Below are 17,000 nucleotides of genomic sequence, written 5' to 3' on the forward strand. Positions count from 1 at the left end.
ATAGACTATAGGATAGGATAGAGGATAGGATAGGATAGAGGAGAGGATAGGATAGAGGATAGGATAGGAAAGAGGATAGGATAGGATACGATAGGGGATAGGATAGATGATAGGATACGATAGAGGATCTGATGGAGGATAGGATAGGATACAGGATAGGATAGGATAGAGGATCGGATAGAGGATAGGATAGGATAGAGGATAGGATAGGATAGAGGAAAGGATAGTATAGAGGATAGGATAGGTAATTGGATAGGATAGAGGATAGGATAAGGTAGAGGATAGGATAGCATAGAGGATAGGATAGGATAGAGGATAGGTTAGGATAAAGGATAGGATAGGATAGAGGATAGGATAGGATAAAGGATAGGATAGGATAGAGGATAGGATAGGATAGGATAGAGGATAGGATAGGATAGGATAGAGGAGAGGATAGGATAGAGGATAGGATAGGATAGAGGATAGGATAGGATAGAGGATAGAATAGGATAGAGGATGGTATAGAGGATAGGATAGAGGATAGGATAGGATAGAGGATAGGATAGGAAAGTGGATAGGATAGGATACGATAGAGGATAGGATAGATGATAGGATAGGATAGAGGATCTGATAGAGGATACGATCGGATAGTGGATAGGATAGGATAGAGGATCGGATAGGTAATTGGATAGGATAGGGGAGAGGATAAGGTAGGGGCTAGTATAGGATAGAGGATCTGATAGAGGATAGGATAGGATGGAGGATAGGATAGGATCGAGGATAGGATAGGTAATTGGATAGGATAGAGGATAGGATAAGGTAGAGGATAGTATAGGATAGAGGATAGGATAGAGGGTCGGATAGGATAGGATAGAGGATAGGATAGAGGATCGGATAGAGGATAGGATAGGATAGAGGAAAGGATAGGTTAGAGGATAGGATAGGTAATTGGATAGGATAGAAGATAGGATAAGTTAGAGGATAGTATAGGATAGAGGACAGGATATGATAGAGGATAGGATAGGATAAAAGATAGGATAGGATAGAGGATAGGATAGGATAGATGATATTATAGGATAGAGGATAGGATATGATAGAGTAAACGATATTATAGAGTATAGGATAGGTTAGAGGATCGGATAGAGGATAGGATAGGATAGAGGATGGTATAGAGGATAGGATAGAGGATAGCATAGGATAGAGGATAGGATAGGAAAGAGGATAGGATAGGATACGATAGAGGATAGGATAGATGATAGGATAGGATAGAGGATAGGATGGGATAGAGGATAGGATAGGATAGAGGATAGGATAGGATAGGATAGAGGATAGGATAGGATAGAGGATAGGATAGAGGATAGGATAGGATAGAGGATAGGATAGAGGATAGGATAGGATAGAGGATAGGATAGGATAGAGGATAGGAAAGGATAGAGGATAGGATGGTATAGAGGATAGGATAGGATATAGGATAGGATAGGATAGAGGATAGGATAGAGGATAGAATAGGATAGATGATAGGATAGGATAGAGAATAGGATAGGATAGAGGATCGGATAGAGGATACGATAGGATAGGATAGAGGATAGGATAGGATAGAGGATAGGAAAGGATAGAGGATAGGATGGGATAGAGGATAGGATAGGATAGAGGATAGGATAGGATAGGATAGGATAGAGGATAGGATAGGATAGAGGATAGGATAGGATAGAGGATAGGATAGAGGATAGGATAGAGGATCGGATAGAGGATAGGATAGGATAGAGGAAAGGATAGGATAGAGGATAGGATAGGTAATTGGATAGGATAGAGGATAGGATAAGTTAGAGGATAGTATAGGATAGAGGATAGGATCGGATAGAGGATAGGATAGGATTAAGGATAGGACAGGATAGAGGATAGGATAGGATAGAGGATAGAATAGGATAGATGATAGGATAGGATAGAGAATAGGATAGGATAGAGGATAGGATAGGATAGAGGATAGGATAGAGGATAGGATAGAGGATAGGATAGGATAGAGGATAGGATAGAGGATAGGATAGGATAGAGGATAGGATAGGATAGAGGATAGGATAGGATAGAGGATAGGATAGGATAGAGGATAGGATAGAGGATAGGATAGGATAGATGATATTATAGGATAGAGGATAGGATATGATAGAGTAAACGATATTACAGAGTATAGGATAGGTTAGAGGATCGGATAGAGGATAGGATAGGATAGAGGATGGTATAGAGGATAGGATAGAGGATAGCATAGGATAGAGGATAGGATAGGAAAGAGGATAGGATAGAGGATCGGATAGAGGATAGGATAGGATAGAGGAAAGGATAGGTTAGAGGATAGGATAGGTAATTGGATAGGATAGAAGATAGGATAAGTTAGAGGATAGTATAGGATAGAGGACAGGATATGATAGAGGATAGGATAGGATAAAAGATAGGATAGGATAGAGGATAGGATAGGATAGATGATATTATAGGATAGAGGATAGGATATGATAGAGTAAACGATATTATAGAGTATAGGATAGGTTAGAGGATCGGATAGAGGATAGGATAGGATAGAGGATGGTATAGAGGATAGGATAGAGGATAGCATAGGATAGAGGATAGGATAGGAAAGAGGATAGGATAGGATACGATAGAGGATAGGATAGATGATAGGATAGGATAGAGGATCTGATAGAGGATACGATCGGATAGAGGATAGGATAGGATAGAGGATCGGATAGGTAATTGGATAGGATAGGGGAGAGGATAAGGTAGAGGCTAGTATACTATAGAGGATCTGATAGAGGATAGGATAGGATGGAGGATAGGATAGGATCGAGGATAGGATAGGTAATTGGATAGGATAGAGGATAGGATATGGTAGAGGATAGTATAGGATAGAGGATAGGATAGAGGATCGGATAGGATGGGATAGAGGATAGGATAGGGGATCGGATAGAGGATAGGATAGGGGATCGGATAGAGGATAGGATAGGATAGAGGAAAGGATAGGATAGAGGATAGGATAGGTAATTGGATAGGATAGAGGATAGGATAAGTTAGAGGATAGTATAGGATAGAGGATAGGATAGGATAGAGGATAGGATAGGATATAGGATAGGATAGGATAGAGGATAGGATAGGATAGAGGATAGAATAGGATAGATGATAGGATAGGATAGAGAATAGGATAGGATAGAGGATACGATAGGATAGAGGATAGGATAAAGGATAGGATAGGATAGAGGATAGGAAAGGATAGAGGATAGGATGGGATAGAGGATAGGATAGGATAGAGGATAGGATAGGATAGAGGATAGGATAGGATAGAGGATAGGATAGAGGATAGGATAGGATAGAGGATAGGATAGGTAATTGGATAGGATAGAGTATAGGATAAGGTAGAGGATAGGATAGGATAGGATAGAGGATAGGATAGGATAGAGGATAGGATAGAGGATCGGATAGAGGATAGGATAGGATAGAGGAAAGGATAGGATAGAGGATACGATAGGGATTTGGATAGGATAGAGGATAGGATAAGGTAGAGGATAGTATAAGATAGAGGATAGGATAGGATAGAGGATAGGATAGGATAGGATAGAGGATAGGATAGGATAGGATAGAGGATAGGATAGGTAATTGGATAGTATAGAGGATAGGATAAGGTAGAGGATAGGATAGGATAGAGGATAGGATAGGTAATTGGATAGGATAGGATAGAGGATAAGATAGGATAGAGGAAAGGATAGGATAGAGGATAGGATAGGTAATTGGATAGGATAGAGGATAGGATAAGGTAGAGGATAGGATAGCATAGAGGATAGGATAGGATAGAGGATAGGATAGGATAGAGGATAGGATGGGATAGAGGATAGGATAGGATACGATAGAGGATAGGATAGATGATAGGATAGGATAGAGGATCTGATAGAGGATACGATCGGATAGAGGATAGGATAGGATAGCGGATCTGATAGAGGATACGATCGGATAGAGGATAGGATATAATAGAGGATAGGATAGAGGATAGGATAGGATAGAGGATAGGAAAGGATAGAGGATAGGATGGGATAGAGGATAGGATAGGATAGAGGATAGGATAGGATAGGATAGGATAGAGGATAGGATAGGATAGAGGATAGGATAGGATAGAGGATAGGATAGAGGATAGGATAGAGGATCGGATAGAGGATAGGATAGGATAGAGGAAAGGATAGGATAGAGGATAGGATAGGTAATTGGATAGGATAGAGGATAGGATAAGTTAGAGGATAGTATAGGATAGAGGATAGGATCGGATAGAGGATAGGATAGGATTAAGGATAGGATAGGATAGAGGATAGGATAGGATAGAGGATAGAATAGGATAGATGATAGGATAGGATAGAGAATAGGATAGGATAGAGGATAGGATAGGATAGAGGATAGGATAGAGGATAGGATAGAGGATAGGATAGAGGATAGGATAGGATAGAGGATAGGATAGAGGATAGGATAGGATAGAGGATAGGAAAGGATAGAGGATAGGATGGGATAGAGGATAGGATAGGATAGAGGATAGGATAGGATAGGATAGGATAGAGGATAGGATAGGATAGGATAGGATAGAGGATAGAATAGGACAGATGATAGGATAGAGGATCGGATAGGATAGGATAGAGGATAGGATAGGGGATCGGATAGAGGATAGGATAGGATAGGATAGGATAGAGGATAGGATAGGATAGAGGATAGGATGGGATAGAGGATAGGATAGGATACGATAGAGGATAGGATAGATGATAGGATAGGATAGAGGATCTGATAGAGGATACGATCGGATAGAGGATAGGATAGGATAGCGGATCTGATAGAGGATACGATCGGATAGAGGATAGGATAGGATAGAGGATAGGATAGAGGATCGGATAGGATAGGATAGAGGATAGGATAGAGGATCGGATAGGATAGGATAGAGGATAGGATAGGATAGAGGATAGGATAGGATAGAGGATAGAATAGGATAGAGGATAGGATAGGATAGAGGATAGGATAGGATAGAGGATAGGATAGGATAGGATAGAGGATAGGATAGGATAGAGGATATAATAGGATTGAGGAAAGGATAGGATAGAGGATAGGGTAGGATAGAGGATAGGATAGGATAGAGGATCGGATAGAGGATAGGATAGGATAGGATAGAGGATAGGATAGGATAGAGGATAGGAAAGGATAGAGGATAGGATGGGATAGAGGATAGGATAGGATAGAGGATAGGATAGGATAGGATAGGATAGAGGATAGGATAGGATAGAGGATAGGATAGGATAGAGGATAGGATAGAGGATAGGATAGAGGATCGGATAGAGGATAGGATAGGATAGAGGAAAGGATAGGATAGAGGATAGGATAGGTAATTGGATAGGATAGAGGATAGGATAAGTTAGAGGATAGTATAGGATAGAGGATAGGATCGGATAGAGGATAGGATAGGATTAAGGATAGGATAGGATAGAGGATAGGATAGGATAGAGGATAGAATAGGATAGATGATAGGATAGGATAGAGAATAGGATAGGATAGAGGATAGGATAGGATAGAGGATAGGATAGAGGATAGGATAGAGGATAGGATAGGATAGAGGATAGGATAGAGGATAGGATAGGATAGAGGATAGGATAGGATAGAGGATAGGATAGAGGATAGGATAGGATAGATGATATTATAGGATAGAGGATAGGATATGATAGAGTAAACGATATTATAGAGTATAGGATAGGTTAGAGGATCGGATAGAGGATAGGATAGGATAGAGGATGGTATAGAGGATAGGATAGAGGATAGCATAGGATAGAGGATAGGATAGGAAAGAGGATAGGATAGAGGATCGGATAGAGGATAGGATAGGATAGAGGAAAGGATAGGTTAGAGGATAGGATAGGTAATTGGATAGGATAGAAGATAGGATAAGTTAGAGGATAGTATAGGATAGAGGACAGGATATGATAGAGGATAGGATAGGATAAAAGATAGGATAGGATAGAGGATAGGATAGGATAGATGATATTATAGGATAGAGGATAGGATATGATAGAGTAAACGATATTATAGAGTATAGGATAGGTTAGAGGATCGGATAGAGGATAGGATAGGATAGAGGATGGTATAGAGGATAGGATAGAGGATAGCATAGGATAGAGGATAGGATAGGAAAGAGGATAGGATAGGATACGATAGAGGATAGGATAGATGATAGGATAGGATAGAGGATCTGATAGAGGATACGATCGGATGGAGGATAGGATAGGATAGAGGATCGGATAGGTAATTGGATAGGATAGGGGAGAGGATAAGGTAGAGGCTAGTATACTATAGAGGATCTGATAGAGGATAGGATAGGATGGAGGATAGGATAGGATCGAGGATAGGATAGGTAATTGGATAGGATAGAGGATAGGATATGGTAGAGGATAGTATAGGATAGAGGATAGGATAGAGGATCGGATAGGATGGGATAGAGGATAGGATAGGGGATCGGATAGAGGATAGGATAGGGGATCGGATAGAGGATAGGATAGGATAGAGGAAAGGATAGGATAGAGGATAGAATAGGTAATTGGATAGGATAGAGGATAGGATAAGTTAGAGGATAGTATAGGATAGAGGATAGGATAGGATAGAGGATAGGATAGGATATAGGATAGGATAGGATAGAGGATAGGATAGGGTAGAGGATAGAATAGGATAGATGATAGGATAGGATAGAGAATAGGATAGGATAGAGGATACGATAGGATAGAGGATAGGATAAAGGATAGGATAGGATAGAGGATAGGAAAGGATAGAGGATAGGATGGGATAGAGGATAGGATAGGATAGAGGATAGGATAGGATAGAGGATAGGATAGGATAGAGGATAGGATAGAGGATAGGATAGGATAGAGGATAGGATAGGTAATTGGATAGGATAGAGTATAGGATAAGGTAGAGGATAGGATAGGATAGGATAGAGGATAGGATAGGATAGAGGATAGGATAGAGGATCGGATAGAGGATAGGATAGGATAGAGGAAAGGATAGGATAGAGGATACGATAGGGATTTGGATAGGATAGAGGATAGGATAAGGTAGAGGATAGTATAAGATAGAGGATAGGATAGGATAGAGGATAGGATAGGATAGGATAGAGGATAGGATAGGATAGGATAGAGGATAGGATAGGTAATTGGATAGTATAGAGGATAGGATAAGGTAGAGGATAGGATAGGATAGAGGATAGGATAGGTAATTGGATAGGATAGGATAGAGGATAAGATAGGATAGAGGAAAGGATAGGATAGAGGATAGGATAGGTAATTGGATAGGATAGAGGATAGGATAAGGTAGAGGATAGGATAGCATAGAGGATAGGATAGGATAGAGGATAGGATAGGATAGTGGATAGGATGGGATAGAGGATAGGATAGGATACGATAGAGGATAGGATAGATGATAGGATAGGATAGAGGATCTGATAGAGGATACGATCGGATAGAGGATAGGATAGGATAGCGGATCTGATAGAGGATACGATCGGATAGAGGATAGGATATAATAGAGGATAGGATAGAGGATAGGATAGGATAGAGGATAGGAAAGGATAGAGGATAGGATGGGATAGAGGATAGGATAGGATAGAGGATAGGATAGGATAGGATAGGATAGAGGATAGGATAGGATAGAGGATAGGATAGGATAGAGGATAGGATAGAGGATAGGATAGAGGATCGGATAGAGGATAGGATAGGATAGAGGAAAGGATAGGATAGAGGATAGGATAGGTAATTGGATAGGATAGAGGATAGGATAAGTTAGAGGATAGTATAGGATAGAGGATAGGATCGGATAGAGGATAGGATAGGATTAAGGATAGGATAGGATAGAGGATAGGATAGGATAGAGGATAGAATAGGATAGATGATAGGATAGGATAGAGAATAGGATAGGATAGAGGATAGGATAGGATAGAGGATAGGATAGAGGATAGGATAGAGGATAGGATAGAGGATAGGATAGGATAGAGGATAGGATAGAGGATAGGATAGTATAGAGGATAGGAAAGGATAGAGGATAGGATGGGATAGAGGATAGGATAGGATAGAGGATAGGATAGGATAGGATAGGATAGAGGATAGGATAGGATAGGATAGGATAGAGGATAGAATAGGACAGATGATAGGATAGGATAGAGAATAGGATAGGATAGAGGATAGGATAGGATAGAGGATAGGATAGAGGATAGGATAGGATAGAGGATAGGAAAGGATAGAGGATAGGATGGGATAGAGGATAGGATAGGGTAGAGGATAGGATAGGATAGGATAGGATAGAGGATAGGATAGGATAGAGGATAGGATAGGATAGATGATATTATAGGATAGAGGATAGGATATGATAGAGTAAACGATATTATAGAGGATAGGATAGGTTAGAGGATCGGATAGAGGATAGGATAGGATAGAGGATAGGATAGGATAGAGGATAGAATAGGATAGAGGATGGTATAGAGGATAGGATAGAGGATAGGATAGGATAGGAAAGAGGATAGGATAGGATAAAAGATAGGATAGGATAGAGGATAGGATAGGATAGATGATATTATAGGATAGAGGATAGGATATGATAGAGTAAACGATATTATAGAGGATAGGATAGGTTAGAGGATCGGATAGAGGATAGGATAGGATAGAGGATGGTATAGAGGATAGGATAGAGGATAGGATAGGATAGAGGATAGGATAGGAAAGAGGATAGGATAGGATACGATAGAGGATAGGATAGATGATAGGATAGGATAGAGGATCTGATAGAGGATACGATCGGATAGAGGATAGGATAGGATAGAGGATCGGATAGGTAATTGGATAGGATAGGGGAGAGGATAAGGTAGAGGATAGTATAGGATAGAGGATAGGATAGAGGATCGGATAGGATAGGATAGAGGATAGGATAGGGGATCGGATAGAGGATAGGATAGGATAGGATAGGATAGGATAGAGGATAGGATAGGATAGAGGATAGAATAGGATAGATGATATTATAGGATACAGGATAGGATAGGATAGAGGATAGGATAGGATAGAGGATAGGATAGGATAGAAGATAGGATAGAGGATAGGATAGAGGATCGGATAGAGGATAGGATAGGATAGAGGAAAGGATAGGATAGAGGATAGGATAGGTAATTGGATAGGATAAAGGATAGGATAAGTTAGAGGATAGTATAGGATAGAGGATAGGATCGGATAGAGGATAGGATAGGATAGAGGAAAGGATAGGATAGAGGATAGGATAGGTAATTGGATAGGATAGAGGATAGGATAAGGTAGAGGATAGGATAGCATAGAGGATAGGATAGGATAGAGGATAGGATAGGATAGAGGATAGGATACGATAGAGGATAGGATAGATGATAGGATAGGATAGAGGATCTGATAGAGGATAGGATAGGATGGAGGATAGGATAGGATAGAGGATAGGATAGGTAATTGGATAGGATAGAGGATAGGATAAGGTAGAGGATAGTATAGGATAGAGGATAGGATAGAGGATCGGATAGGATAGGATAGAAGATAGGATAGGATAGAGGATAGGATAGGATAGAGGATAGGATAGGATAGAGGATAGAATAGGATAGAGGATAGGATAGGATAGAGTATAGGATAGGATAGAGGATAGGATAGGATAGGATAGGATAGAGGATATAATAGGATTGAGGAAAGGATAGAATAGAGGATAGGGTAGGATAGAGGATAGGATAGGATAGAGGATCGGATAGAGGATAGGATAGGATAGGATAGGATAGAGGATAGGATAGGATAGAGGATAGAATAGGATAGATGATATTATAGGATACAGGATAGGATAGGATAGAGGATCGGATAGGATAGGATAGAGGATAGGATAGGGGATCGGATAGAGGATAGGATAGGATAGGATAGGATAGAGGATAGGATAGGATAGAGGATAGAATAGGATAGATGATATTATAGGATACAGGATAGGATAGGATAGAGGATAGGATAGGATAGAAGATAGGATAGAGGATAGGATAGAGGATCGGATAGAGGATAGGATAGGATAGAGGAAAGGATAGGATAGAGGATAGGATAGGTAATTGGATAGGATAAAGGATAGGATAAGTTAGAGGATAGTATAGGATAGAGGATAGGATCGGATAGAGGATAGGATAGGATAGAGGAAAGGATAGGATAGAATATAGGATAGGATAGATGATAGGATAGGAAAGAGGGTAGGATAGGATAGAGGATAGACTATAGGATAGGATAGAGGATAGGATAGGATAGAGGAGAGGATAGGATAGAGGATAGGATAGGAAAGAGGATAGGATAGGATACGATAGGGGATAGGATAGATGATAGGATACGATAGAGGATCTGATGGAGGATAGGATAGGATACAGGATAGGATAGGATAGAGGATCGGATAGAGGATAGGATAGGATAGAGGATAGGATAGGATAGAGGAAAGGATAGGATAGAGGATAGGATAGGTAATTGGATAGGATAGAGGATAGGATAAGGTAGAGGATAGGATAGCATAGAGGATAGGATAGGATAGAGGATAGGATAGGATAGAGGATAGGATACGATAGAGGATAGGATAGATGATAGGATAGGATAGAGGATCTGATAGAGGATAGGATAGGATGGAGGATAGGATAGGATAGAGGATAGGATAGGTAATTGGATAGGATAGAGGATAGGATAAGGTAGAGGATAGTATAGGATAGAGGATAGGATAGAGGATCGGATAGGATAGGATAGAAGATAGGATAGGATAGAGGATAGGATAGGATAGAGGATAGGATAGGATAGAGGATAGAATAGGATAGAGGATAGGATAGGATAGAGTATAGGATAGGATAGAGGATAGGATAGGATAGGATAGGATAGAGGATATAATAGGATTGAGGAAAGGATAGAATAGAGGATAGGGTAGGATAGAGGATAGGATAGGATAGAGGATCGGATAGAGGATAGGATAGGATAGGATAGAGGATAGGATATAATAGAGGATAGGATAGGGTAGAGGATAGGATAGGATAGAGGATCGGATAGAGGATAGAGGATAGGATAGGATCGAGGATAGGGTAGAGGATAGGATAGGATAGAGGATCGGATAGAGGATCGGATAGAGGATAGAGGATAGGATAGGATAGAGGATAGGATAGAGGATAGGATAGAGGATCGGATAGAGGATCGGATAGAGGATAGGATAGGATAGAGGAAAGGATAGGATAGAGGATAGGATAGGTAATTGGATAGGATAGAGGATAGGATAAGTTAGAGGATAGTATAGGATAGAGGATAGGATCGGATAGAGGATAGGATAGGATTAAGGATAGGATAGGATAGAGGATAGGATAGGATAGAGGATACAATAGGATAGATGATAGGATAGGATAGAGAATAGGATAGGATAGAGGATAAGATAGGATAGAGGATAGGATAGAGGATAGGATACAGGATAGGATAGAGGATAGGATAGGATAGAGGATAGGATAGGATAGAGGATAGGATAGAGGATAGGATAGGATAGAGGATAGGAAAGGATAGAGCATAGGATGGGATAGGGGATAGGATAGGATAGAGGATAGGATAGGATAGGATAGAGGATAGGATAGGATAGAGGATAGGATAGAGGATAGGATAGGATAGAGGATAGGATAGGTAATTGGATAGGATAGAGGATAGGATAAGTTAGAGGATAGTATAGGATAGAGGATAGGATAGGATAGAGGATAGGAGAGGATAAAGGATAGGATAGGATAGAGGATAGTATAGGATAGAGGATAGAATAGGATAGATGATAGGATAGGATAGAGAATAGGATAGGATAGAGAATAGGATAGGATAGAGGATAGGATAGAGGATAGGATAGGATAGAGGATAGGATAGAGGATAGGATAGGATAGAGGATAGGATGGGATAGAGGATAGGATTGGATAGAGGATCGGATAGAGGATAGGATAGGATAGAGGATAGGATAGGATAGAGGATCGGATAGAGGATAGGATAGGATAGAGGATAGGATAGGATAGAGGAAAGGATAGGATAGAAGATAGGATAGGATAGATTATAGGATAGGAAAGAGGGTAGGATAGGATAGAGGATAGACTATAGGATAGGATAGAGGATAGGATATGATAGAGGGTAGGAAAGGATAGAGGATAGGATGGGATAGAGGATAGGATAGGATAGAGGATAGGATAGGATAGAGGATAGGATAGGATAGAGGATAGGATAGGATAGAGGATAGGATAGAGGATAGGATAGGATAGAGGATAGGATAGGTAATTGGATAGGATAGAGTATAGGATAAGGTAGAGGATAGGATAGGATAGGATAGAGGATAGGATAGGATAGAGGATAGGATAGAGGATCGGATAGAGGATAGGATAGGATAGAGGAAAGGATAGGATAGAGGATAGGATAAGGTAGAGGATAGTATAGGATAGAGGATAGGATAGGATAGAGGATAGGATAGGATAAAGGATAGGATAGGATAGAGGATAGGATAGGATAAAGGATAGGATAGGATAGAGGATAGGATAGGATAGGATAGAGGATAGGATAGGATAGGATAGAGGAGAGGATAGGATAGAGGATAGGATAGGATAGAGGATAGGATAGGATAGAGGATAGAATAGGATAGAGGATGGTATAGAGGATAGGATAGAGGATAGGATAGGACAGAGGATAGGATAGGAAAGTGGATAGGATAGGATACGATAGAGGATAGGATAGATGATAGGATAGGATAGAGGATCTGATAGAGGATACGATCGGATAGTGGATAGGATAGGATAGAGGATCGGATAGGTAATTGGATAGGATAGGGGAGAGGATAAGGTAGGGGCTAGTATAGGATAGAGGATCTGATAGAGGATAGGATAGGATGGAGGATAGGATAGGATCGAGGATAGGATAGGTAATTGGATAGGATAGAGGATAGGATAAGGTAGAGGATAGTATAGGATAGAGGATAGGATAGAGGGTCGGATAGGATAGGATAGAGGATAGGATAGAGGATCGGATAGAGGATAGCATAGGATAGAGGATAGGATAGGAAAGAGGATAGGATAGGATACGATAGAGGATAGGATAGATGATAGGATAGGATAGAGGATAGGATAGGATAGAGGATAGAATAGGATAGATGATAGGATAGGATAGAGAATAGGATAGGATAGAGGATAGGATAGAGGATAGGATAGGATAGAGGATAGGATAGGATAGAGGATAGGAAAGGATAGAGGATAGGATGGGATAGAGGATAGGATAGGATAGAGGATAGGATAGGATAGGATAGAGGATAGGATAGGATAGAGGATAGGATAGAGGATAGGATAGGATAGAGGATAGGATAGAGGATAGGATAGGATAGAGGATAGGATAGGATAGAGGATAGGAAAGGATAGAGGATAGGATGGGATAGAGGATAGGATAGGATATAGGATAGGATAGGATAGAGGATAGGATAGGATAGAGGATAGAATAGGATAGATGATAGGATAGGATAGAGAATAGGATAGGATAGAGGATAAGATAGGATAGAGGAAAGGATAGGATAGAGGATAGGATAGGTAATTGGATAGGATAGAGGATAGGATAAGGTAGAGGATAGGATAGCATAGAGGATAGGATAGGATAGAGGATAGGATAGGATAGAGGATAGGATGGGATAGAGGATAGGATAGGATACGATAGAGGATAGGATAGATGATAGGATAGGATAGAGGATCTGATAGAGGATACGATCGGATAGAGGATAGGATAGGATAGCGGATCTGATAGAGGATACGATCGGATAGAGGATAGGATAGGATAGAGGATAGGATAGAGGATCGGATAGGATAGGATAGAGGATAGGATAGAGGATCGGATAGGATAGGATAGAGGATAGGATAGGATAGAGGATAGGATAGGATAGAGGATAGGATAGGATAGAGGATAGAATAGGATAGAGGATAGGATAGGATAGAGGATAGGATAGGATAGAGGATAGGATAGGATAGGATAGGATAGAGGATAGGATAGGATAGAGGATATAATAGGATTGAGGAAAGGATAGGATAGAGGATAGGGTAGGATAGGATAGAGGATCGGATAGAGGATAGGATAGGATGGGATAGAGGATAGGATAGGATAGAGGATAGGATAGGATAGGATAGGATAGAGGATAGGATAGGATAGAGGATAGGATAGGATAGAGGATAGGATAGAGGATAGGATAGAGGATCGGATAGAGGATAGGATAGGATAGAGGAAAGGATAGGATAGAGGATAGGATAGGTAATTGGATAGGATAGAGGATAGGATAAGTTAGAGGATAGTATAGGATAGAGGATAGGATCGGATAGAGGATAGGATAGGATTAAGGATAGGATAGGATAGAGGATAGGATAGGATAGAGGATAGAATAGGATAGATGATAGGATAGGATAGAGAATAGGATAGGATAGAGGATAGGATAGGATAGAGGATAGGATAGAGGATAGGATAGAGGATAGGATAGAGGATAGGATAGGATAGAGGATAGGATAGAGGATAGGATAGGATAGAGGATAGGATAGGATAGAGGATAGAATAGGATAGATGATAGGATAGGATAGAGAATAGGATAGGATAGAGGATAGGATAGGATAGAGGATAGGATAGAGGATAGGATAGAGGATAGGATAGAGGATAGGATAGTATAGAGGATAGGATAGAGGATAGGATAGGATAGAGGATAGGAAAGGATAGAGGATAGGATGGGATAGAGGATAGGATAGGATAGAGGATAGGATAGGATAGTATAGGATAGAGGATAGGATAGGATAGGATAGGATAGGATAGAGGATAGGATAGGATAGAGGATAGGATAGAATAGAGGATAGGATAGGGTAAAGGATAGGATAGGATAAAGGATAGGATAGGATAGAGGATAGGATAGGGTAAAGGATAGGATAGGATAAAGGATAGGATAGGATAGAGGATAGGATAGGATAGGATAGAGGATAGGATAGGATAGGATAGGATAGAGGATAGGATAGGATAGGATAGAGGAGAGGATAGGATAGAGGATAGGATAGGATAGAGGATAGGATAGGATAGAGGATAGAATAGGATAGAGGATGGTATAGAGGATAGGATAGAGGATAGGATAGGATAGAGGATAGGATAGGATAAAAGATAGGATAGGATAGAGGATAGGATAGGATAGATGATATTATAGGATAGAGGATAGGATATGATAGAGTAAACGATATTATAGAGGATAGGATAGGTTAGAGGATCGGATAGAGGATAGGATAGGATAGAGGATGGTATAGAGGATAGGATAGAGGATAGGATAGGATAGAGGATAGGATAGGATAGAGGATAGAATAGGATAGAGGATAGGATAGGATAGAGGATAGGATAGGATAGAGGATAGGATAGGATAGGATAGGATAGAGGATAGGATAGGATAGAGGATATAATAGGATTGAAGAAAGGATAGGATAGAGGATAGGGTAGGATAGAGGATAGGATAGGATAGAGGATCGGATAGAGGATAGGATATAATAGAGGATAGGATAGAGGATAGGATAGGATAGAGGATAGGAAAGGATAGAGGATAGGATGGGATAGAGGATAGGATAGGATAGAGGATAGGATAGGATAGGATAGGATAGAGGATAGGATAGGATAGAGGATAGGATAGGATAGAGGATAGGATAGAGGATAGGATAGAGGATCGGATAGAGGATAGGATAGGACAGAGGAAAGGATAGGATAGAGGATAGGATAGGTAATTGGATAGGATAGAGGATAGGATAAGTAATTGGATAGGATAGAGGATAGGATAAGTTAGAGGATAGTATAGGACAGAGGATAGGATAGGATAGAGGATAGGATAGGATAAAGGATAGGATGGGATAGAGAATAGGATAGGATAGAGGATAGAATAGGATAGATGATAGGATAGGATAGAGAATAGGATAGGATAGAGGATAGGATAGGATAGAGGATAGGATAGGATAGAGGATAGGATAAGTTAGAGGATAGTATAGGATAGAGGATAGGATCGGATAGAGGATAGGATAGGATAGAGGATAGGATGGGATAGAGGATAGGATAGGATACGATAGAGGATAGGATAGATGATAGGATAGGATAGAGGATCTGATAGAGGATACGATCGGATAGAGGATAGGATAGGATAGGATAGAGGATAGGATATAATAGAGGATAGGATAGAGGATAGGATAGGATAGAGGATAGGAAAGGATAGAGGATAGGATGGGATAGAGGATAGGATAGGATAGAGGATAGGATAGGATAGGATAGGATAGAGGATAGGATAGGATAGAGGATAGGATAGGATAGAGGATAGGATAGAGGATAGGATAGAGGATCGGATAGAGGATAGGATAGGGTAGAGGAAAGGATAGGATAGAGGATAGGATAGGTAATTGGATAGGATAGAGGATAGGATAAGTTAGAGGATAGTATAGGACAGAGGATAGGATCGGATAGAGGATAGGATAGGATAGATGATAGGATACGATAGAGGATCTGATAGAGGATAGGATAGGATACAGGATAGGATAGGATAGAGGATCGGATAGAGGATAGGATACGATAGAGGATAGGATAGGATAGAGGAAAGGATAGGATAGAGGATAGGATAGGTAATTGGATAGGATAGAAGATAGGATAAGGTAGAAGATAGGATAGCATAGAGGATAGGATAGGATAGAGGATAGGATAGGATAGAGGATAGGATAGGATAGAGGATAGGATAGGATAGAGGATAGGATAAGTAATTGAATAGGATAGAGGATAGGATAAGGTAGAGGATAGTATAGGATAGAGGATAGGATAGGATAGAGGATAGGATAGAGGATAGGATAGAGGATCGGATAGAGGATAGGATAGGACAGAGGAAAGGATAGGATAGAGGATAGGATAGGTAATTGGATAGGATAGAGGATAGGATAAGTAATTGGA

This window comes from Halictus rubicundus, unplaced genomic scaffold, assembly GCF_050948215.1.
Source record: "Halictus rubicundus isolate RS-2024b unplaced genomic scaffold, iyHalRubi1_principal scaffold0144, whole genome shotgun sequence".
Taxonomy (NCBI): Eukaryota; Metazoa; Arthropoda; class Insecta; order Hymenoptera; family Halictidae; genus Halictus; species Halictus rubicundus.